We start from the raw sequence: 23908 nt of genomic DNA on the forward strand, positions 1-23908 counted from the left end.
ACATTTTAGCGTATAACTTCATTTTATTTCTGGGGCCCATTTGCAAAACAATGACAATGAAACCCAAATACCTTTTTGATTTGTGGGGCCTATTTTCGTTTTGATTTGTGAGGCCTATTTCGTTTCAATCCCAGTTTTGACCAAATACTGGTGACATTTCTGAGTGTTTCAGAACTTCTCTAAGTGGACTCGGCTATAAATGGGGAGGTCCCTTCTTATTGAGCTAAACATGGAATCGGGCAGCACTCAGTGATAAGAGGGAAGTTCACCACTGTGGTTTCACAATGGTTTAAATAGTATACATGATTGGAAATCTGAAGGTATTTTTGAATCACAAATAAGTGTACGCAATATGGAGTGTATCGGTCCATTTTTTGGTATAGATTGATTTCCCGATTTGACTTCTTGAGCTTCTAGAAGCCATAATTTTTTTTCCTTTTATCCCATTTGCCTGAAATTGGAAATCTAGAGGTACCCAGCAAAAAAAAAGCTTCGCCAAAAAAGTAATGAAAATGTTCTTTTTGGATCCGGAAGTGGTGACGCAGAAGCGATTAATTTAACATGGGCTTGTCATAGGACGGAAGTTCTCCATTTCAACAGCCGTCGCACTGAAGTTGCATCACTTCTTTAGGTGCACCCAGAAAAAAGTGTCTTCGAAAATAAAGGAAAAAATGTTCATCAATTTAATTTAGCCATTTTATTTCCATTCAGTTAAATTTTTGTGTGAAATAATAAAATTTACTTGTTTCAGTAAAAACTAATACTGTTTTCTTCGCTGGGTATAAGAATTTACTACTGAAAAAGAAAATTTTATTCACTGATAACAAAGCATTCGTAAAAATACACAAAAACCGAACTAAAACCAAATTTCCTCAAATTTAGTACGATTTCTTATAAAATTATATTCTGACTTTCTTTATTATAGAAAGCTTATCATACATACGAATAACACTTGGCATAGAAAAATATTTTAGTTCATTCGTACTAAGAAGTATTCAATCCTTTCAAAACTTAAGGAAACACACTTGTTAGAATATAGGAAAATTTCCTACATTTCTTTTATCTACCTGTAATCGATACCAGTCATCGATGTAATCGATGTGTTTGCGTGTGCGTTGTTTTTTTTAGTTGGAATCGCGTTGTTATGGTATACGGAGAGATTGTTAAAAAATAATATTGTAAAATAATATAATAAAAAATAAATAAAATATATAAAACATTTGTTATTTTAAATTAGTGAGAAAAATGTTGGTTTTTTGAAAATATGTTTATCAAAAAAGAAAACACCAGCAGAATAACAACCCCTTCATTCGACTTCATTTTGGAATCTTCAATTATGAGGTAATATTCAGTGTCGCTAACCTTTTGTGAAAAAATTGGTTTAGGATTTTTTTGTTTCTATTTGTAGGTATTGAAATTATAATACCTCAAATACATTCAAAAATGCACAATTTTTTCAGATTGGATTTAGCATTTTTTTCGACAAAATTTTAATAATTTGTACCATTTTATGAATTCTTACTCTGTTTTTAACCCATTTGAAACAGTAAAAATATGAAAAAAGCCAGTTATAAAAAATGAATTAAAAGAACTTCCTGTGTAGTTAAAATAAAGAACATATTTGAGAAGACATTTTTAGAAGTGCTTTTAGAGTTGTGCCTTAAGAAAACCTTCCAAATTTTTTTGCTGGGTTATAGTTAAGTGATTCAACTTGAAAATGGGTATCTGCTTATGAAAGAAAATTCCGTTTGACTAAGGTCATCTAGGCTATATAAAATCTTTAAAACTAGAGAAATCGTCTTTAATTTTTTTGACTTTGACGCTTTTTACTTGAGACCTAGCATAATTTCTACTTGAAGACGAGTCTGAATTTTGAAATTCAAGTTGCCGGTAACACGCTTTTAAATGACTTTAATAACACATGAAGAAAAAAATGTAAATAGAAACAAATTAAAATTTGTTTTCTAGAATCAAGTTCGTAAAACACAAATTTAAAAAAGATTTGCATTTAAAATTTATCCTTACTTCAATTCTCCTCTTCTTTGGCTCGGAATCAATGCCAATCATTATTCTTTATTGTAAAGACAAAATCTTTGTCTTTACAGTGGTGCACCCCAGTAAAAAGTTTCATGGGCGTAGTTCATCTGTATGAGGTTAAGCTAAAAGGGAACACTAATTTTTCCCTATTTACACTCGACGCCAACGAGCCAAGTGGGGTATATATATGTAGCCACAGACGTGGCGTGCCCTCAGTTCCAGCTCATCTGAGAGGAGAAAAGATAAAAGTAGGCAAAGCTATTTTTTCTATAATTGTAACACTCTTTTTCGTCTATTTACACTCTTTTTCGTCTATTTACACTGGACGGCTACGAACCGAAACGTGTAGTTTCAAACAGAACTGCCACGAAAAATTTAAGCACCAAATTGGAGATTTGAAGAATATTTTGCCTATGTGGAAAACTATTACCGGTACTTCAAAGAAAATTTAAAGCAAAAAAATAATAAAATAAATAAAACCCCAGCCCATTTACACTCTATTTCAATAAATAATCCAAATTCCATTTACAAAAAGAAACCTCGTCTCAGTCATAGCCAAGTATAGTAATTGAACATTTTCTGCAAGTAATGGCAGGACAGATACCTCAATGCCTTAACAAAGGTAAATAAAGTGCAATGATCCTCTATCGAGACTATCGAGGGCATGTGAAAAGGGCAAGGTATCGTTAATATGTCCATCTCCTTGTGATATTTTGCAGACAATATAATCGGCTACTGCTATTTCGTCTACGGGTAAATGTAATGTTCGAGCCATCCGTTCCAAAAAAAAATCTTCCACTTTTTTGCCACCAAAGACTTCTTAGGCTATTACAGAGGAATTCCAAGTAATTACATCAGTTTGAAAGGAAAATAGTCATGTTGTTATTGTCATTTCTGGTGAGAGGAAAAAATCTGAAAATTGTTTTCATGGGTTCATTGTTTGGCGGCAGGTTAAATTATACAGGATCAGGGTCACCATAGCTACATACCCAACCACGTACAAAGCTAGCAGTCAGTCTGTCTAGAAGTCTATGTCAGTATAAACAAAGAAAATTTTTGTAAGCAATGATGCTGTGTGTATGTCGATTTACTATGCCTGGTGCAACAGCAATCTTTTGTTTCTTTCCTTTTAAGGAAATTGCCGCAAGGATGTAGCCAAAAATAGCCACAGAGTTGTTAAACAATAAACCTTAAAGGAATGATCCATAAATAGAGTAATACTACTGATGGATTCCGTCAGTCTTGCCATGATGATGCAGCAGGAGAACCAAAAGTGATTCATTAATGACCATTTTTGTTGTAGTTGGGATAGAGGATGGTGTATTCGGTAAAGTGAAAATCGATTGGTAATGCACAATAATGGCTACCTGTAAATTTTTTTGGGATTCGTTCTGGTAATGGCTACCAAAATAACGCCTATTTTTTCAATTTTTCTCCCAACATGGGGTTTCTTGGTGGATATTTTCAATTCCATTTCAATTTTACGGATCATTTGTTTTATTTTTTATTTTTTTTTTTGGGAAAATGTTTAAATTACGTAGACTGAAGGCATTTCAATTAAGTTTAATAAACGCATTTTAGTTAGAATTATTTTAGTGTGATTTATTGTGGGTTTCCATGTAGTCTAAGCTCTTTGAGTGACCACCCTCTGATGAGACCATACGATGTGATGGTGACCCCTATACGGTAGAGAAAAAATAAAAAAACCAAAATGACTAGCGTACAATTTAGGGTTTTTTAATGAAGGTCGATTTAAATGAGAGCAATGGGTAACATAATAATTAATTGCATTAAGGGACCTACACATCAGTATAGGATTCGGGAACATGGTACGCTGGTAAAAAAATCCTCATTATATTAAGAAAATGTGCCATAGTCGAGCCAACTAAACCATTTCTGAAATCGGGAGCAGAAATTAAAAATGCGGGATATTTTCAATTGCTTGAGAATTTATTCAGAAAACAAGTAAGGAAAGTCTAAAGTCGGGCGGGGCCGACTATATTATACCCTGCACCACTTTGTAGATCAAAATTTTCGATACCATATCACATCCGTCAAATGTGTTGGGGGCTATATATAAAGGTTTATCCCGAATACATACATTTAAATATCACTCGATCTGGACAAAATTTGATAGACTTCTACAAAAACTATAGACTCAAAATTTAAGTCGGGTAATTCACTAGGGTGGAACACAGTTTTAGTAAAAAATATGGGAAACATTTAAATCTGAAGCAATTTTAAGGAATCTTCGCAAAAGTTTATTTATGATTTATCGCTCGATATATATGTATTAGAAGTTTAGGAATCATTTTTACAACTTTTAGACTAAGCAGTGGCGATTTAACAAGGAAAATGTTGGTATTTTGACCATTTTTGTCGAAATCAGAAAAACATATATATGGGAGCTATATCTAAATCTGAACCGATTTCAATCAAATTTGGCACACATGACTATATTACTAATTGTACTCCTTGTGCAAAATTTCAAGCTAATCGGGATAAAACTCTGGCTTCTGGGTCCATATAAGTGCATATCGGGCGAAAGATATATATGGGAGCTATATCTAAATCTGAATCGATTTCAACCAAATTTGGCACGCATAGTTACAATGCTAAATCTACTCCCTGTGCAAAATTTCAACCAAATTCGGCCAAAAATATGGCTTCTGGGGCCATATAAGTCCATATCGGGCGAAAGATATATATGGAAGCTATATCTAAATCTGAACCGATTTCAATCAAATTTTGCACATTTAACTATACGACTAAGTATTGTGTTTGTACAAAATTTCAAGTAAATCGGTATAAAACTCTGGCTGCTGGGTCCATATTAGTGCATATCGGGCGAAAGATATATATGAGAGCTATATCTAAATCTAAACCGATTTCTTCCAAAATCAATAGGGTTCTATTCTGACCCAAATTAGGAACATCTACCAAATTTGAAGGCGATTGGACTTAAATTGCGACCTAGACTTTGATCACAAAAATGTGTTCACAGACAGACGGACGGACGGACAGACGGACATGGTTATATCGACTCAGGGACCCACCCTGAGCATTATTGCCAAAGACACCATGTGTCTCTCTCGTCTCCTTCTGGGTGTTACAAACATATTTTACAAGGAATTTTACAAGGAAAATGTTGGTATTTTGACCATTTTTGTCGAAATCGGAAAAACATATATATGGGAGCTATATCTAAATCTATACCGAATTCAACCAAATTTGGCACGCATAGCTACAATGCTAATTCTACTCCCTGTGCAAAATTTCAACTAAATCGGAGTTAAAAATTGGCCTCTGTGGGATGAGAGCTCTATCTAAATCTGAACTGATTTCAATAAAATTTGGCACACATGACTATATTACTAATTGCACTCCTAGTGCAAAATTTCAACCAAATTGGGCCAAAACTCTGGCTTCTGGGGCCATATAAGTCCATATCGGGCGAAAAATATATATGGAAGTTATATCTAAATCTGAACCGATTTCAATCAAATTTGGCACACATGACTATACTACCAAATGTACTCCTTGTGCAAAATTTCAAGCTAATCGGGATAAAACTCTGGCTTCTGGGTCCATATAAGTGCATATCGGGCGAAAGATATATATGGGAGCTATATCTAAATCTGAACCGATTTCTTCCAAAATCAATATGGTTCTATTCTGACCCAAATTAGGAACATGTGCCAAATTAAAAGGCGATTGGACTTAAATTGCGACCTAGACTTTGATCACAAAAATGTGTTCACAGACAGACGGATGGACGGACGGACAGACGGACATGGTTATATCGACTCAAGGACCCACCCTGAGCATTATTGCCAAAGACACCATGTGTCTATCTCGTCTCCTTCTGGGTGTTACAAACATATGCACTAACTTATAATACCCTGTTCCACAGTGTGGCGCAGGGTATAATGAATACAATTAATTTAATATGCATTTTAAGTGAAATAAAGCTTTTAATTTTGTTAAATTTCAATGAAAAATGTGACTTTTGATACAAAAAAAATATCTGTTTTTCTAGCTATTTTTTTTTGCAAATCTCGCGGTTTTTGGTGAAACAATTCTGGTAACGCTGGTATTATCAATATACCGCGAAAAGAGAAAATTCTATAAATGAGATCTGCGTCCTAATTTTTATTGATCCTAGATTTAAAGGCAGATGGGTCGCTAAAAATGGCTTGTTTTTTAAAGAAGCCGTATCTTTGGCTCGGAATCAATACCAAAATTCTTAAAGCAAGGTCAAAATCTTTGGATCCAACTAATTTTTTTAAAGTACTTTCCTTCCTTTTTTCGTATGTGTATAGTCTCATTGACTTCTAAATGCATTATATGAAAGAAAACCTCTATCATACAACATCTATAACAAATTCTTGTGGTTAGATGTGCATTTCTTTCATCCAACTCACTACAAAATTTGATTTGTAGTTGATTATAAAGTGTCGGGTCTCATATTTCTATGTTTACGGCATATAATCTCCATTCACGGTCTAGATTTGTGTAAAAACGAAACCAAATGACAAAGCACCATTAAAATGAACTTGACATATTATGCGGTTTTGTACGTCTGTCGTTTTTTTCTTTTTTGGTGCGCCACTAGGTGTTCAAGTGTTAAACGCATGACTGTCACCAATCTCTTGATGTTGTTTTGACGCGCTACAAGTTGTGGCTTCTAAGCTACATGATATTCGATATGCGTTGCTTTGAATACGAATCCGTGATCTGACTGTAGCTAGTTATGTTGATGTTATAAAAATAGATTATGAAAAATCCAAAACAATTTCTAGTAATAGTCGAATAAAAGAAACGTTTGTATGGAAATTACATGACCTGAACATGAGTTCAAGCATCATTAGTTCAGAAACCAAATGAAAAATTATATAAAATTTAAGAATAATAATAGCAACAACTTAATAACAACAAGTAAGGAAAGTCTAAATTCGGGCGGGGCCGACTATATTATACCCTGCACCACTTAGTAGATCTAAATTTTCGATACCATATCACATTCGTCAAACGTGTTGGGGGCTATATATAAAGGTTTGTCCCAAATACATACATTTAAATATCACTCGATCTTCTACAAAATCTATAGACTCAAAATTTATGTCGGCTAATGCACTACGGTGGAACACAATGTTAGTAAAAAACAAGTAAGGAACGTTTAAAGTCGAGCGGGGCCGACTATATTATACCCTGCACCACTTTGTAGATCTAAATTTTCGATACCGTATCACATCCGTCAAATGTGGTGGGTGCTATATATAAAGGTTTGTCCCAAATACATACATTTAAATATCACTCGATTTGGACAGAATTTGATAGACTTTTACAAAATCTATAGACTCAAAATTTAAGTTGGCTAATGCACTAGGGTGGAACACAATTTTAGTAAAAAAATATGGGAAACGTTTAAATCTGAAGCAATTTTAAGGAAACTTCGCAAAAGTTTATTTATGATTTATCGCTCGATATATATGCATTAGAAGTTTAGGAAAATTAGAGTCATTTTTACAACTTTTCGACTAAGCAGTGGCGATTTAACAAGGAAAATGTTGGCATTTTGACCATTTTTGTCGAAATCAGAAAAACATATATATGGGAGCTACACGCTCACAAAAAATCGCTTCTGTAACATATACTCCCAAACATATTTTGCTTCAAGCATATATATTTTTGGGTATTGCCCAAACATTTATATGTTTGATCTCTTCCAATATATAATATGTTTGAAAGCATATTGGTCTAAACAATATATGTTTGGGTAGTCTAAGTTCCAAACATTTTGTATTTTTGCATCCAAATTCAATAATGTTGTCTTCCAAAAAACAATATGTTATTATGTGACCATATAATATGTTTGGAAGCATTTTGCACCCAAAAATATTATATGCTTAAAAAAAATTCTCCCAAACAATATTGTGCTCAAAATTTTATTTATTTATTTATATATTTACAATCATAATGAATTATGAATATAAACAGGTAATATAGGTGCTAACAACATAGGTTTTCGACCTGAATGCTCAAAATTTTGTTTCTGCCTAATTGTATATTCCCTCACATCTTTCTCACTTCCACGAGATTTTTTAGTTCTTAGCACCTTTTTCTGTAATACAAACATTGTAGAAGAAATTATTCAATTTTATGACTTTTTTTTATTTTAATTTTACCTTTTGCCGGACGGGGATTCGAACAGCGGACCACACAGTTTATAAGGATCAAAGAAGTAGCTGATCAATTTCGCAAGGGAAAATAAAATGTTAATTTTGTAATAACAAGCAACAACCACCAACTTAATTCAATATCGCTCCCTGTTAAATAGCGCTCCAAGCTACTAAACACATATATGTTTATAGGCTATTTCTAAATTAATATATGTTTGCATCCAAACATTTTATATTTACAAACATTTTATGTCCCAAACATAATATGTTCTAACATATTAACATATATGTCCCAAACATGTTATGCTAGTTTATGAACATTATATGCTTGCACTCAAAAATATTGTGTTTAAAAATTTGTGTTCCAAACATATAATGTTTATAGCCAAACATATGAAAAACAGTCTTTTTCATCCGTGTATATATGGGAGACATATCCAAATCTGAACCGATTTCAACCAAATTTGGCATGCATAGTTACAATGCTAATTCTACTCCCTATGCAAAAATAGATCTGCTCGACTGTGTGCATTACTTGTGCATTTATGGCCATAGCGATAATTGGGTATTGACGAGTTACATGCACGGTTGCCACAGTTGGTAAAATTCTACCAAAAAAGGTAGATTTTTTACTGCTTGGAAGAATCCTTGATGTTTCGGTAGATTTTGCAAAATGTTCCTCTCCTTCAAAGAGGCACTTCCCACATTTTCTATAGAAATACAATTTGACAAAATTCTCTATACAAATAAAATTTTGACAAAATTTTCTATAGAAATAAAATTTTGACAAAATTTTCTATGGAAATAAAATTTTGACAAAATATTCTATAGAAATAAAATTTTCTAGAGAAATAAAATTTTAACAAAATTTTCTACAGAAATAAAATTTTAACAACATTTTCTACAGAAATAATGTTTTGACAAAACTGTCTATAGAACGAAAATTTTGACAGAATTTTCTATAGAAATAAAATTTTGACAAAATCTTCTATAGAAACAAAATTTTGACAAAATTGTCTATAGAACTAATCTTTTGACAAAATTTTCTATGGAAAGAACAATTTTGACATAATTTTTTATAGAAATAAAATTTTCACAAAACTGTCTATAAACATAAAATTTCGTCAACATTTTCTATAGAAATAACATTTTTTGGTTGTTTTTTTTTTATTTCAGCTTAAAACCATGCATTGACTAAACTACAAGTGTAGCTTAACCAACAGTGTGGTTCATTGTTGGGTTTAATGAACTGCCTGAATTTATTCTGATAATTGGTTGATAGTTTTGCTGCAAGTAGAGGATGCTGATGAGGAATGTGGTCATTCCGAAACGTGCGTCCATCCAACCATCTTGCAGACTGTAGGGCTTTGCCCAAATAAATTTGACAAACATTTTTTTCCTCTGTTGGTTAAGCTACACTTGTAGTTTAGTCAATGCATGGTTTTAACCTGAAATAAAAAAAAAAAAAAAAACAACAACAACAGTGATGAAAGAAAAAAAACCAACATAACAAAACAAAACGAATGAAATAAAATTTAGATAAAATTTTTTATAGACATAATATTTTGACCAAGTTTTCTATAGACATACAATTTTGACAAAATTTTTCTATAGATATAAAATTTTGACAAAATTTTCTATAGAAATAAAATTTTAACCAAATTTTCTATAGAAATAAAATTTTGACAAAATTTGTTATATACATAAAATTTTGTCAAAATTTTCTGTACAAATAAAATTTTGACAAGATTTTCTGTAGAAATAAAATTTTGACAAAATTTTCTATAGAAATATGATTTTGACAAAATTATTCTATAGATATAAAATTTTGACAAAATTTTCTATAGTAATAAATTTTTGACAAAATATTCTATAGAAATAAAATTTTGACAAAATTTGTTATAGACATAAAATTTTGTCAAAATTTTCTGTAGAAATAAAATTTTTACAAAATTTTCTGTAGAAATAAAATTTTGACAAAATTTTCTAAAGAAATATGATGTTGACAAAATTATTCTATAGATATACAATTTTGACAAAATGTTCTAAGAAATAAAATTTTAACAAAATTTTCTATAGAAATAAATTTTTGACAAAATATTCTATAGAAATAAATTTTTGACAAAATATTCTATAGAAATAAAATTTTGACAAAATTTGTTATAGACATAAAATTTTGACAAAATTTTCTGTAGACATAATATTTTTTCAAAATTTTCTTTAGACATAAAATTTTGACAACATTTTCTTTAGACATAAAATTTTATCAAAATTTTCTATTGACATAAAATTTTGACAAAATTTTCTATAAACATAAAATTGTGTCAAAATTTTCTATAGACATCAAATTTTTTCATAATTTTCTGTAGAAATAAAATTTTCTATAGAATTTTCCATAGAAATAATATTTTGACAAACTTTTCTATAGAAATAAAATTTTGACAAGTTTTCTAGAAATAAAATTTTGATAAAATTTTCTACAGAAATAATATTTTTACAAGTTTTTCTATAGAAATGAAATTTTGACAAAATTTTCTATAAATACTAAATTTGATATATTGTTATTTAGTAGTTTTTTTTTTGTGGGAAGTTTTCCTCCAAATGTTGGTAGATAATTTTTGGCTCGAGTGTCAACCATGGACGTTATACAATTTCAGTTTATTGGTGGACTCTGTCCATTGCAAATCGTAAGATTTATTCGTGGCATTAATGGTATTGTAATGAGAATAAGGGATTGTAATGAAATTAATCAAAAATTCTACTTCCAATTTTTGCCTATGTCGATTTTAAGACTTTTAGACAGTGGATTTAGTCACCGATAATTCATCTGATAGTTAGTTGATAGTTTCGCTGCAAGTAATGGATAATAAGGAATGTGACAGTGCCGAAACGATTTTCTATCTTATCAATGAAGAGTTGAAAAATCCTCAGAACCCAAATCATGCGAATCAGACGATTATCTTTGGAACCCTTAAAGATTCATATATGTTTCTATCAGATATTATATAGGTGATGTACACAGAAAAAACTGAAGCAAAATAAAAATCAATTATTGGCATAATTGAATGAAAAAATTATATCAAATACTATTTTTATTAAGTCAAACATGAAAATAATTGGTTGAATGAAAAACTGGCAAAAATATCAAAAGTCACTGGTATTTGAATTCACAACACATCAAGTACTATGTTCAATTGGACCAAGTATAAAAGTTATTGATTTAAGTATAATGCGTAATTGCCTGATAAAACTGTTTATGACGTTGCTACGTAACGAAAAATAAATTAATACAAACAATAAAATGTCATTTATTGTTATTATTATGAATCTTCTTAAGAACATGGTCGAATTTACCCGCAAATAAACCGTGGTATCGGTACCGCGATTCGAAATGTTAACATTTACAACATTTTTGGTGCACCATATTGTATTTTTATCGCAGGTAAGTACCTTTATCTAAATACCAGTTTTTTTTGATCAAGCGCGTTTTTTGGAAACTACACTGAAAGAATTCTCTTCGTAAAAATGAACATTTTAATTGTGAGTCTAACCTGTGACGTGTTGGTAGAATTCTTTCTCTCTCTCTCAAGCACATTCACGAAATACACATGTACGTTCACGCAAACAGAACTTTTAAAGACGACTAACGGTTCACAAAAATTTTTGCTCACGAGAATTCTCGTGACTTCGATTATTAGTCGGGATCACGACGAAAGTATCACAGCACAAACTTTTGACTATGGAAAGTTAATTTAACATATTTAGTACATATTTCTATGTTCGTAAAATTTTTAAAATTCGCCGAAAACTTTAATAAAATATGTAAATGATTTTTTTCGTTGTATAAACTTACACACATCCTGAATTGGGTCGTTTAAAAACTTGCGAATAAGCTTTGGAATATATATACAATTACATTCTTTCTATTTTGTTTTTACAATTAGGTCGTGTACACGTCAATTTGCCCTATTAATGTGGCCTAGAGGAAAATATGTGGCCTAGAGGAAAATGTGTTTACTTCGAAAACGGGGATTTCGAGGATTTCTTCCCAGCAACAGAAGGTAAAATCATGTAAAACTTTGAAATATTTTCGAAACTTTGAAATGAATAGATGTTTGTATTACAGAAGAGCAGGATGCCTAAACAAATCGCATATAAATGAGGAAGATTTGGGAAATTCCAGCAGGTGGTACAGATAATTCAAAAACTTTGTGAGTTAGCCTGTTAAATACGTCATTTATAATGAATATTCTGTATTTTTCTACCAAACATGTACTTCGCTGTATTTTCAATTATACATATTTTCAGAATTTCTTTTTTATAATAAAATGCATAAAATTTTTTTCAGAGTGTATTTGTATAATTTTCTTAAATTAATATAGATTATATAGTACAAAGATTGTATTGATTAACATCGTAATAAACACAATTACGATAGTAATTGTATAGGTTACAAAATTCTATAAACATTGTACTCAGTTCAATTACGACTGTAATTGAAAACATTATATACTTCAAATACTAATGTATTTGGATTGAGTACTATGTCATTTGAATATTTTGACAAATTCCAATTACATTTATACTCAACGCAAATATTACTTCATTTTAAAATAGTTTTATGACAACCTTACAATTTGGGTAATTGGATTTACAATTTTCGTCATAAGCTGAAAATCAAATACAAAAATAATTGAATTCACAATTTTTGTATTTGATTCAATTATTCACTTTTTTCTGTGTAGTACACTTTTATAATCAACGTTACCATTGAATTCTTTAGTACTTATGTTGTTTAACATCACAATGGATAATACAACTGTCGGCTCATTATCAACCTGGTTTACTATTACAATTCATTTATGCTCGTCTATAGAAGAAGAGCTCAAGCATGATAAAATGATACTTCCGCTGCGGGCAATGAAAATATTCCACAAAAGCAAATTTGATCGGATGGCAAGTAGCACCCATAAAGTGGAAATAGATGGTCCGAAAAGCTCTTAGTCTATGAAATAAAATGTGAGATAAATAAAATACGTGAGAATGTCACAAAATTTGGTTATTCAGAATCTTATATATCCTTCATCATATACACTCTGAAAGCCATACCTCCCAAACATGGACAGTTGTCTGGTGACGTTTGTTATAGTAGCACATTAAAATTAACCTCTCAAACCTGGACACCTCTCAACAGGTGGACAAAAGTTAGGCGATCGAGCGTGTCCACCATTCAGAGATTTCACTGTATATGATAGCTATATCGAAATTTGAACTGATTTGGATGATATTTTGCAGCTTTAGGTGATACTATAGAAGATTAATTTGGGCCAGCTTTGAGCAAATATGGGAAAATCGGGCATACTTATATGGGAGATATGTCTAAATTTGAACCGACTTCCATAATTTGTGATGGGCTTAATTTATATTATAGATGATAATATTCTGCGAACTCTGAGTACAATCGGTTAGTAAATAAGGATATTATGACTAAATATTAGAGGTCTGCACAATTCCAGTTGTAAATGCAGAGTACACGTGTACTTGCTACATGAGTACATCTATTTGAAAGAGTCGCAAAACTATTGGTACACATTTTGATGAACACCAAAAGCCACGAGTAACTTCTTGTTGCTACTCTGATGTCTTCACTACCAACAAACACATATGCCTCTTTCTCTCTTATTGAAGTGTACTCAGAGTGATCACGTCGAGTATGTTGCGAGAACAAAACTTCATAGAGTACTCCATGTACCAAGTGCAGTTTCAGAAATACAAAAAAACAGTTAATCTCCATAATATATGTTTTGGTTTATTATAAAGAACGGCAAACGTTAAGGTAAGTGTGTGACATACATAAATATATGAAATATGTGATATACATACATATCTATGATTAATAATAATGGAAAGTTTTGCTTCGCACACAACTGAGAAATACTTGTGGTACCACGTGAAGTAAAAAGAATCCATGTTGTACTTTTTCTCAAGTACTTACATTTTTATTGTTCCTTCTTTTCGGAACACATATTGTTTCTGATAAGTACTGGGTGGTATTTGACAAGCAAGTGTTCTCTTCACTTCACTACTTGCGCTCTGAGAGAAAGACAGTGTATGTACTATATTCGACAGCGAATTGCATACATGTAGTGAAAAGTTATTCGATGCAGACCTCTACTAAATATAGCAAAATTGGGCGATACATATATATGAGCTATATCCAAATGTGAACCGATTTCAGTGCTATTTGGTTTATTTGATACTACAGAAGGTTATCATGTACTATTTTTGAGTAAGATCGATTGATAAACAAGTATATACGGCCGTAAGTTCGCCCAGGCAGAATCTTATGTACCCTCCAATATGGATTGCGTAGAAACTTCTACCAAAGACTGTCATCCACAATCGAATTACTTGGGTTGTGGTATCTTAAAACTTCTTAACATCGTTTTCTAAATTGTGAGTTAGTCCATACGTGGTATATATTAGACAAAAAGGTATGTATAGGTAAGTCTACAAATAATTAGGAATCGATATGGACTTTTTGCACGGTACGTAGAGAGCCAGAATTGAAATATGGGGGTCGCTTATATGGGGGCTATATAGAATTATGCACTTGATATGGACCAATTTTTGTGTGATTGGGGATCGATTTATCTGAGGGCTATATATAACTATATACCGATATGGACGTAGTTATGCATGGTTGTTAACGGCCATTACTAGCACAATGTACCAAATTTCAACTCACTCGGATGAAATTTGCTCCTCCAAGAGGTTCCATAACCAAATCTCGGGATCGGGATCGGACCAATTTTTGCATTGGTGTTTATATATTAACACCACGTACAAAATTTCAACTGAATCAGATGAATTTTGGTCTTCCAAGAGGCCCCGCAGGTCAAATATGGTGATCGGTTTATATGGGGGCTATATATAATTACTGACCGATGTGGACCAATTTTTGCATGGTCATTAGAAACTATATACCAACACCATGTACCAAATTTCAGCCGGATCGGATTAAATTTTGCTTCTCTTAGAGGTTCCGCAAGCCAAATCGGGGAATCGGTTTATATGGGGGCTATATAATTATGGGCCGATATGGACCAATTTTTGCATGGGTGTTAGAGACCATATACTAACACCATGTACCAAATTTCAGCCAGATCGGATAAAATTCGCTTCTCTTAGAGGCTCCGCAATCCAAATCTTTGGTCCGTTTATACACGCAGAGAAGGATCACCTCAAACATGTTTCAAGAGCAAAATGTTATTTTTGTATGGTGACCATGTAACATGTTTGTCACTAAAATGTTATTTTGTCGTCAAATATAACATGCTTGCCGGAATCAGATACATGATTTCCGAGAAAATAACATGGTTGCGAAAACCATGTTACATGGTCACCACCCAAAAATAACATTTTGCTCTTAAAACATGTTTGAGGTGATCATATTCCTTCTCTGGGTGTAGGGGGGCTACACGTAAAAGTGGTCCGATATGGCCCATTTGCAATACCATCCGACTTACATCAATAACAACTACTTATGCCAAGTTTCAAGTCGATAGCTTGTTTCGTTCGGAAGTTTGCGTGGTTTCAACAGACGGACGGCCATGCTTAGATCGACTCAGAATTTCAGCACGACCCAGAATATATGTATATACTTTATGGGGTCTTAGAACAATATTTTGATGTATGACAAACAGAATGACATCCTATGGTGGTGGGTATAAAAAGGCCATTATGGCCAAATTTTGGAAAATCATATATATATATATATATATATATATATATATATATATATATATATATATATATATATATATATATATATATATATATATATATATATATATATATATATATATATATATATATATATATATATATATATATATATATATATATATATATATATATATATATATATATATATATATATATATATATATATATATATATATATATATATATATATATATATATATATATATATATATATATATATATATATATATATATATATATATATATATATATATATATATATATATATATATATATATGGGAGCTATACCTAACTCTGAACCGATTTGGATGATTCTTTGCAGGTATATTTAAAGCTATAGAATATTAGATTTTGCCATGTGTGAGTAAGACCGGTTAATAAATAAGGGTTTCGTGGCCAAATTTGGGAAAATCGGGTGATACATATATAGGGAAGTTGTATCTAACACTGAAACGATTTCGATGAAATTTTGCACAATTTGCACAATCCAAATTCAATAGCTTTCGTCCTTGTGTCAAAGAAACACTATGTACCAAATTGAAAACATTCAACAAAATAGGTTAATAATTGGACCGGAATCCCAAAGGCTAGCTCGACTCTGGGCTGAGTCGGTTGGTATATATTTCATGGGGTCTAAAATCTATATTTCTGGTAGGCACATTTTTTTGCAGGGTAAAATTATTATACCCTCCATCATAGGATGGGGGTATATTAACTTTGTCATTCCGTTTGTAACACATCGAAATATTGCCCTAAGACCCCATAAAGTATATATATTCTGGGTCGTGGTGAAATTCTGAGTCGATCTAAGCATGTCCGTCCGTCCGTCCGTCCGTCCGTCCGTCCGTCCGTCCGTCCGTCTGTTGAAATCACGCTAACTTCCGAACGAAACAAGCTATCGACTTGAAACTTGGCACAAGTAGTTGTTATCGATGTAGGTCGGATGGTATTGAAAATGGGTCATATCGGTCCACTTTTACGTATAGCCCCCATATAAAGGGACCCTCAGATTTGGCTTGTGGAGCCTATAACAGAAGCATATTTCATCCGATCCGGCTGAAATTTGGTACGTGGTGTTGGTATATGGTCTCTAACAATCGTGCAAAAATTGGTCCACATCGGTCCATAATTATATATAGCCCCCATATAAACCGATCCCCAGATTTGGCTTGTGGAGCCTCTAAGAGAAGTATATTTCATCCGATCCGGCTGAAATTTGGTACATGGTGTTGGTATATGGTCTCCAACAATCATGCAAAAATTGGTCCACATCGGTCCATAATTATATATAGCCCCCATATAAACCGATCCCCAGATTTGGATTGCGGAGCCTCAAAGAGAAGCAAATTTCATCCGATCTGGCTGAAATTTGGTACATGGTGTTGGTATATGGTCTCTAACAATCATGCAAAAAGTGGTCCACATCGGTCCATAATTATATATAGCCCCTATATAAACCGATCTCCACATTTGGCTTGCGAAGCCTCAAAGAGAAGCAAATTGCATCCGATCCGGCTGAAATTTGGTACATGGTATTGGTATATGGTCTCTAGCAACCGTGCAAAAATTGGTCCACATCGGTCCATAATTATATATAGCGCACATATAAACCGATCCCCAGATTTGGGTTGCGGAGCCTCTAAGAGAAGCAAATTTCATCCGATCCGGCTGAAATTTGGTACATGGTATTGGTATATGGTATCTAGCAACCGTGCAAAAATTGGTCCATATCGGTCCATAATTATATATAGCCCCCATATAAAACGTTCTCCAGATTTGACCTCCGGAGCCTCTTGGAGGAGCACAATTCATCCGATCCGGTTCAAATTAGGAACGTGGTGTTAGTATATGGTCGCTAACAACACTCAAAAAAAAGTGAACTCTCTATTTCACTAAAGCCATATTAACTTTATATTAGTTCATAGAATCATTATGTTTGGAAAAAGTTTATTTTAGTCAAATAATTTTTTGCGTATGTTAGTTAAATATACTAAAAAACGGGAAAAAGTTATACCCAAATAAAGCATAAAGATTTCCTAATTTCGTATTTCTTACAAAATAGTTCATTATTTCTTTAAATTTGTAAATTTTACCAAAAATGTGTCCATCATGAACTTCGTATGTCACTAAAGACATTCTTGCAATTTTGAACTCCAAGATTTCTCTTAAAACTACAAAATTTTCTTCAACTACTGAAAAAATTTAGTTATGTCTAATAAATTTTCTTGAATTTGTCGAAAAATATTTACTTATTTTTGCCATATCGGAGTGATGCCAGCGCTTGTAATACCGTTTAGTTCAAATTTTCTAAAAAAGTTCAAAATTTTCTAAAATTAATCGAAAGTTATCTTTCCTGGTGGGTTCACTGTTTTTTCAGTGAAACATACCAAAATTGGTCCAATCACACAAAAATTGGTCCATATCGGTTCATAATCATGTTTGCCACTGAGCCAAAAATAATCTACCAAAATTTTATTTCTATAGAAAATTTTGTCAAAATTTTATTTCTAGAGAAAATTTTGTTAAAATTTTATTCGGTTCATAATAAAATTTTCATCATTGTCAAAATTTTATTTCTATAGAAAATTTTGTTCAAATTTTATTCGGTTCATAATTATGGTTGTCACTCGAGCCAAAAATAATCTACCAAGATTTTATTTTTATAGAAAAATTTGTCAAAAGTTTATTTCTATAGAAAATTTTGTTAAAATTTTATTTCTGTAGACATTTTTGTCAAAATTTTCTTTCTATAGAAAATTTTGTGAAAATTTTTATTTCTATAGAAAATTTTGTGAAAATTATATTTCTATAGAAAATTTTGTCAAAATTTTATATCTACTTTGTCAAACTGAATTATATACGTATTGGATCGATCTTTTTTTTATACCCTCCATCATAGGATGGGGGTATATTAACTTTGTCATTCCGTTTGTAACACATCGAAATATTGCCCTAAGACCCCATAAAGTATATATATTCTGGGTCGTGGTGAAATTCTGAGTCGATCTAAGCATGTCCGTACGTCCGTCCGGCCGTCCGTCCGTCCGTCCGTCCGTCCGGCCGTCCGTCCGTCCGTCCGTCTGTTGAAATCACGCTAACTTCCGAACGAAACAAGCTATCGACTTGAAACTTGGCACAAGTAGTTGTTATCGATGTAGGTCGGATGGTATTGAAAATGGGTCATATCGGTCCACTTTTACGTATAGCCCCCATATAAAGGGACCCTCAGATTTGGCTTGTGGAGCCTATAACAGAAGCATATTTCATCCGATCCGGCTGAAATTTGGTACGTGGTGTTGGTATATGGTCTCTAACAATCGTGCAAAAATTGGTCCACATCGGTCCATAATTATATATAGCCCCCATATAAACCGATCCCCAGATTTGGCTTGTGGAGCCTCTAAGAGAAGTATATTTCATCCGATCCGGCTGAAATTTGGTACATGGTGTTGGTATATGGTCTCCAACAATCATGCAAAAATTGGTCCACATCGGTCCATAATTATATATAGCCCCCATATAAACCGATCCCCAGATTTGGATTGCGGAGCCTCAAAGAGAAGCAAATTTCATCCGATCTGGCTGAAATTTGGTACATGGTGTTGGTATATGGTCTCTAACAACCATGCAAAAATTGGTCCACATCGGTCCATAATTATATATAGCCCCCATATAAACCGATCCCCAGATTTGGCTTGTGGAGCCTCTAAGAGAAGCATATTTCATCCGATCCGGCTGAAATTTGCTACATGGTGTTGGTATATGTGTCTCTAACAACCATGCGAAAATTGGTCCATATCGGTCCTTAATTATATATAGCCCCCATATAAAACGATCCCCAGATTTGGCTTGTGGAGCCTCTAAGAGAAGCATATGTCATCCGATCCGGCTGAAATTTGGTACATGGTGTTGGTATATGGTCTCTAACAATCATGCCAAAAGTGGTCCACATCGGTCCATAATTATATATAGCCCCTATATAAACCGATCTCCACATTTGGCTTGCGAAGCCTCAAAGAGAAGCAAATTGCATCCGATCCGGCTGAAATTTGGTACATGGTATTGGTATATGGTCTCTAGCAACCGTGCAAAAATTGGTCCACATCGGTCCGTAATTATATATAGCGCACATATAAACCGATCCCCAGATTTGGGTTGCGGAGCCTCTAAGAGAAGCAAATTTCATCCGATCCGGCTGAAATTTGGTACATGGTATTGGTATATGGTATCTAGCAACCGTGCAAAAATTGGTCCATATCGGTCCATAATTATATATAGCCCCCATATAAAACGTTCTCCAGATTTGACCTCCGGAGCCTCTTGGAGGAGCACAATTCATCCGATCCGGTTCAAATTAGGAACGTGGTGTTAGTATATGGTCGCTAACAAACATACCAAAATTGGTCCAATCACACAAAAATTGGTCCATATCGGTTCATAATCATGTTTGCCACTGAGCCAAAAATAATCTACCAAAATTTTATTTCTATAGAAAATTTTGTCAAAATTTTATTTCTAGAGAAAATTTTGTTAAAATTTTATTCGGTTCATAATAAAATTTTCATCATTGTCAAAATTTTATTTCTATAGAAAATTTTGTTCAAATTTTATTCGGTTCATAATTATGGTTGTCACTCGAGCCAAAAATAATCTACCAAGATTTTATTTTTATAGAAAAATTTGTCAAAAGTTTATTTCTGTAGAAAATTTTGTTAAAATTTTATTTCTGTAGACATTTTTGTCAAAATTTTCTTTCTATAGAAAATTTTGTGAAAATTTTTATTTCTATAGAAAATTTTGTGAAAATTATATTTCTATAGAAAATTTTGTCAAAATTTTATATCTACTTTGTCAAACTGAATTATATACGTATTGGATCGATCTTTTTTTTATACCCTCCATCATAGGATGGGGGTATATTAACTTTGTCATTCCGTTTGTAACACATCGAAATATTGCCCTAAGACCCCATAAAGTATATATATTCTGGGTCGTGGTGAAATTCTGAGTCGATCTAAGCATGTCCGTACGTCCGTCCGGCCGTCCGTCCGTCCGTCCGTCCGTCCGTCCGTCTGTTGAAATCACGCTAACTTCCGAACGAAACAAGCTATCGACTTGAAACTTGGCACAAGTAGTTGTTATCGATGTAGGTCGGATGGTATTGAAAATGGGTCATATCGGTCCACTTTTACGTATAGCCCCCATATAAAGGGACCCTCAGATTTGGCTTGTGGAGCCTATAACAGAAGCATATTTCATCCGATCCGGCTGAAATTTGGTACGTGGTGTTGGTATATGGTCTCTAACAATCGTGCAAAAATTGGTCCACATCGGTCCATAATTATATATAGCCCCCATATAAACCGATCCCCAGATTTGGCTTGTGGAGCCTCTAAGAGAAGTATATTTCATCCGATCCGGCTGAAATTTGGTACATGGTGTTGGTATATGGTCTCCAACAATCATGCAAAAATTGGTCCACATCGGTCCATAATTATATATAGCCCCCATATAAACCGATCCCCAGATTTGGATTGCGGAGCCTCAAAGAGAAGCAAATTTCATCCGATCTGGCTGAAATTTGGTACATGGTGTTGGTATATGGTCTCTAACAACCATGCAAAAATTGGTCCACATCGGTCCATAATTATATATAGCCCCCATATAAACCGATCCCCAGATTTGGCTTGTGGAGCCTCTAAGAGAAGCATATTTCATCCGATCCGGCTGAAATTTGCTACATGGTGTTGGTATATGGTCTCTAACAACCATGCGAAAATTGGTCCATATCGGTCCTTAATTATATATAGCCCCCATATAAAACGATCCCCAGATTTGGCTTGTGGAGCCTCTAAGAGAAGCATATGTCATCCGATCCGGCTGAAATTTGGTACATGGTGTTGGTATATGGTCTCTAACAATCATGCAAAAAGTGGTCCACATCGGTCCATAATTATATATAGCCCCTATATAAACCGATCTCCACATTTGGCTTGCGAAGCCTCAAAGAGAAGCAAATTGCATCCGATCCGGCTGAAATTTGGTACATGGTATTGGTATATGGTCTCTAGCAACCGTGCAAAAATTGGTCCACATCGGTCCATAATTATATATAGCGCACATATAAACCGATCCCCAGATTTGGGTTGCGGAGCCTCTAAGAGAAGCAAATTTCATCCGATCCGGCTTAAATTTGGTACATGGTATTGGTATATGGTATCTAGCAACCGTGCAAAAATTGGTCCATATCGGTCCATAATTATATATAGCCCCCATATAAAACGTTCTCCAGATTTGACCTCCGGAGCCTCTTGGAGGAGCACAATTCATCCGATCCGGTTCAAATTAGGAACGTGGTGTTAGTATATGGTCGCTAACAAACATACCAAAATTGGTCCAATCACACAAAAATTGGTCCATATCGGTTCATAATCATGTTTGCCACTGAGCCAAAAATAATCTACCAAAATTTTATTTCTATAGAAAATTTTGTCAAAATTTTATTTCTAGAGAAAATTTTGTTAAAATTTTATTCGGTTCATAATAAAATTTTCATCATTGTCAAAATTTTATTTCTATAGAAAATTTTGTTCAAATTTTATTCGGTTCATAATTATGGTTGTCACTCGAGCCAAAAATAATCTACCAAGATTTTATTTTTATAGAAAAATTTGTCAAAAGTTTATTTCTATAGAAAATTTTGTTAAAATTTTATTTCTGTAGACATTTTTGTCAAAATTTTCTTTCTATAAAAAATTTTGTGAAAATTTTTATTTCTATAGAAAATTTTGTGAAAATTATATTTCTATAGAAAATTTTGTCAAAATTTTATATCTACTTTGTCAAACTGAATTATATACGTATTGGATCGATCTTTTTTTTTTGATTTAATATATACCACGTATGGACTTACATACAATTTAGAAGACGGTGTTAGGAGGTTTTAAGATACCTTGCCATCGGCAAGCGTTACCGCAACTCAAGTAATTCGATTGTGGATGGCAGTGTTTAGAAGAAGTCTCTACGCAATCCATGATGGAGGGTACATAAGCTTCGGCCTGGCCGAACTTACGGCCGTACATACTTGTTATACCCTAACCACTATGTGGTTAATACTAATATGCAAGAGGAATATCGCAGCTGACAAGAACATGTCTACAAATGGCCATGGGTTCTATCCCAGGTTCGATCGAACGGATATTCGAATTTTAGGGAAATTGAATGAAAATTTAAATTTATAGAGGTTCCAGAAATAAAATTTGGAGATAGGTCTACGAGGGGTCTTTATCTTACGTTAGTTAAATAAACTAAAAGAGTTTGGCCAAAAAGATATCCGCTATAAATCACACAATCAGCCTAGTGTAAAATATTTTTGTACAAACACCGGGTGACTTCTTAGGAATCAATACAAAAATCTTTAAAAGAAGATTATAACCTTTGTATTTAGGACAAAAATTAATGAGCAAGTACACTGCTTAACATTTGTCTCTGTTTAGAATATTTAATCTAAATTAATTTACAACTATAATGGTTAACTAAATCTATCTCCACCAAATCAAAAAGCAATAAATAAAATTCTCAAAATACATCGTAGTACATTTCCACTTTCACTTCAACACTTAAGTTACTGAAAAATATTATTTGTATTTACCCTAAACTCAATAATTTTGATATTTTGGAAATATCACACCTTCTTCACTTTTCAAATTAGGTCAGATAACATGTGTCAATATCATCGAACAACCAAGTCATGAAAGGCTTTTGATGTTTTAGGTAAACTTCAATTCCATGTTAATGTGTGGGATTTATGGCATACTTAGGAGGTGTAAACGTTACAAAGTCGAAAGTTTTTAATATTCTCAAAAAGAGAATCAGATATCAGACCCTAAGATCTGAATTA

At 32.9% G+C, this 23908-nt stretch overlaps 1 protein-coding gene and 1 long non-coding RNA gene across 3 annotated transcripts in view; one reads left to right on the forward strand and one right to left on the reverse strand.

The window, feature by feature from the left end:
* Nucleotides 1-23908, reverse strand: part of wun (wunen) — a 251138-nt gene that overhangs the window by 66006 nt on the left and 161224 nt on the right. The window lies entirely within an intron of this gene.
* On the forward strand, nucleotides 11544-12503 carry LOC142237595 (uncharacterized). The gene is made up of 3 exons (XR_012722520.1): nucleotides 11544-11661; nucleotides 12164-12280; nucleotides 12346-12503. It is a non-coding gene; the product is annotated as an uncharacterized LOC142237595 (long non-coding RNA).

Source organism: Haematobia irritans, chromosome 5 (assembly GCF_050003625.1).
Source record: "Haematobia irritans isolate KBUSLIRL chromosome 5, ASM5000362v1, whole genome shotgun sequence".
In the NCBI taxonomy this organism is placed as follows: Eukaryota; Metazoa; Arthropoda; class Insecta; order Diptera; family Muscidae; genus Haematobia; species Haematobia irritans.